The following is a 3511-nucleotide window of genomic DNA, read 5'->3' on the forward strand; positions in this document are numbered from 1 at the left end:
ATTAAATTGTGTAAATATGTTTTTTATTGAAATATACTTGTGTTGTGAATTTCTATACATATATACAGGTTACATATCCAACAACGTACGACTACTACTAGCCTCGTTGAACCTTAGGAGTTCATAAGATACAAATAACATGTCCTTAGGGTTTACATGATTTGGGTACTAGTCCTGAACATCCTACCGATGGCTGAGGTCTTGCATGTGTTGCGGATACTCCACAGCTCGTGTGAGCAGCATCGTGTAGCTACATTCTGACCTACAGCTTATGTGAGCATACCGATTTACTGCTCGTGAGAGCACACCGATCTACAACTCAAGTGAGCATACCGATTCACAGCTCATATGAGCATACATGTACAATATTTGACGAATTACAGTTATATGAGTTAGTACACTATGTGTGAGCTATCTCGAGTATCCAAGGTATTCTAATGGTTCAACGGGAAACATTTTGATACGAATTGGCAATCGATACAGACTATTACAAGCATACATATGAATTACATGGAAATGTTGTTACATGTTATATGGAAAATGGAATTTGATGATACATGTATAGGAAATAAATCATTTGATATGCTCATCCATGATTATTGGTTTATCTATGTATTTACATGGCTAACATGGTTGATGTATATGTGCTTATGCATTTGGCCAAATTATGTTGGGATATGATATGTTTACTTACCTATTATGTGACTAAATGGTAAGTTTTATTTTATATTATACGAACTCACTAAGCTTAAATGCTTACTCTATGTTATTTTTTGTGTTTTATAGTGAATCAGAAGCTCGTGCGGGTTGGAAGCTTGTCTGAGCTATATCACACTATCCATCAGCTTTTTTTGTACATTCGGTTGTTTAATTTTGGTTATAATGACATGTATAGGTATTTTGATTAATGTTGGCCTTATATTTTGGTTGTTGTTTTGGCCATTTAACTTGGCTTGTGATTTGGCATTTTTTTTATGAAATGATAGTTGAATGTACATATTGTATACATCTTGCAACTTGTTGTGAATTGGTACTTTGATATGCATGATCTAATTGGCTATTTGATGCTAGTTATAGAATGGCATTTTGGTACCAAATGGTTGTGTTTTGGTAAGTAAATTACATGGTATGTATTGATGCAAATATGCATACAAGTTAGATGATTATTTGGTCAAATTAAATACATGGTTAGACATGTTTATATATTGTCATTTGAGGTGCCTAAGGGCATATTGGTTGTATGATGTTATACTATATGTTTATGGCTTGTTTATGCTTGATTTGGATGCCTTGTTATGGCTTGTAAATATATACAATGTTGATTGTAGGTATGGGCGTGTGTCTCAACCTTGTGTGACACACGGCCAAGTGATATAGTAGTGTGTCCCCTGTAGCTTTCAAAGGGTTGCAAGTTAGGCTATTACACGGCCTTGCACACGGGCATATGGCTTGGTCATGTAACCCAAGTCAGAGAGTTACACGGGCTGGGACACGGTCGTGTGTCCCTATTTTGAATGCCCACACGGCCTGAGACACGGGCATTTCTCTTGACTGTGTGAGTCAAACGGCTTGGCCACGCGACCGTGTGACCTCTACAGTGTTGAAAATTTTCACTATTTTTTGAAAAATTATCTGAGTTTCTAATTTACTCCTAACTTATTTCTACTGCATATTTAGGGCCTCGAGTGCTTGTATAAGGGACAATATGTATGATTTGACTTGTTTTTAATATGTTTATTGCTATGATATGAAATGTTTGAAATTTCTATCCGTTTGAATTCTAAACTTCGGTAATGCTCCATAACCCTGTTCTGCAACAGATACGGGTTGGGGGTGTTACAGAACTAACACAGGTGCCTTAGTTAACAAAGCTTTCAACTGATTAAAACTTTGCTGACATTTCTTCGAGAATTCGAATTTGACATCTTTTTGCATCAGTCTCGTCAATGACGTAGAAATCATCGAGAATCCCTTAACAAATCTTCTGTAATATCTAGCTAAACCCAAAAAACTTCCGACTTCAGATACATTTCTTGGAGGTTTCCATTCTACCATAGCTGAGTCTTTAACCCGTAACTGATAATAACCAGAACAAATATCCATCTTTGAGAATATCGTCGCACCCTTCAACTGACAAATCATCAATACGTGGCAATGGAAATTTATTCTTGATCGTGACTTTGTTGAGCTTTCGATAGTCGATACATAGTTGTATTGACCCATCTTTTCTCTTAACAAATAACACAAGAGTACCCCAAGAAGAAAAACTGGGCCGAGCAAAGCCCTTATCTCTCAACTCTTGCAACTGTGTTTTTCAAATCTTTCAATTCTGTGGGTGTCTTTCTATACAGAGCTATTGATATCAGAGATATTCCCGACATGAATTCAATAGCAAACTCAACCTCTCTAGTCTACGGTAGCCTTGGTATTTCTTCTGGAAACATATCTTTGAACTCACATACAATTGAAACCGATTCTAACTTCAATTCTGAAACCCTAGAATCAAATATATAAGAGAGATACATTTCACAGCCTTTCTAACATATTTTTGTGCCGATATAGACAAAATAGCAGTAGACGCACTATCTAGTTTGTCTAATTCAATTCGAAGCTTTTCACCGTTTTGACACTTTAACACAATATGATTTCGTTTACAATTCACTACAGCATCATGCAGAGTTAACCAGTCCATTCTCAGAATTACATCAAATTTATCAAAGGGTAGTAACATCAAATCAGCCGAAAAGTTGCAACCTCGAATCATCAAAGGATAGTTTTTACAGACTTTATCAACTAACACATACTGACCTAAAGGGTTTGTTACTATAACCACAAATTTAGTAGACTCGAATGATATTTTCTTATCTGACACTAAAGTTATGCATACATATGAGTGTGTTGACCCTGGGTCAATCAAAGCATTTACATTAGTATCAAAGATAGAAAATGTATCGGGATCACATCAAGTGCTAAAGCTTTCTCTTGAGCACGAATCGCGTAGGCTCTTGCTAGCACTCGTGCCTCAGATCTCACAGTAGAATCTTTTGTCCGACTATGACTATTACCCGCATTTCTAGTGTTCTGGGGTGGTCTCCATCTAGCAGTTGTATTCTCAGTCGAGTAGCTTGAGCCATTTCTTTATCGGACCTTTCAGCGAAATATCTAAGATAGTGATCATAGGAACCACATTTAAAACATGATCTGTCTTTCAATCTGCATTTACTAAAGTGTCGACTATTACATTGCTGACATTCGGGCTTGTTGTTTTTTACAATGCCCATGCTCGCTACAAACGTAGCCTGAGATTTCAAGCTCGAATGTTATTTTCCTCTATCCTTTCCAGAATAACCTACCGAAGCTGATGAATGACTATGAAATTCTTTCGACTTCTTCAATGGTGATGAGCATGACTTTCCCATAGGTCGCTTCCCTGAATCACAAGCCTTAGAATCAGCTTTTCTCTTTACTTTGCTAAGTTTCTCGGCTTTGTGCACTCTGCCAACTAGAATTA

The sequence above is a fragment of the Gossypium raimondii genome, chromosome 13 (genome assembly GCF_025698545.1).
Source record: "Gossypium raimondii isolate GPD5lz chromosome 13, ASM2569854v1, whole genome shotgun sequence".
NCBI classification, from domain to species: Eukaryota; Viridiplantae; Streptophyta; class Magnoliopsida; order Malvales; family Malvaceae; genus Gossypium; species Gossypium raimondii.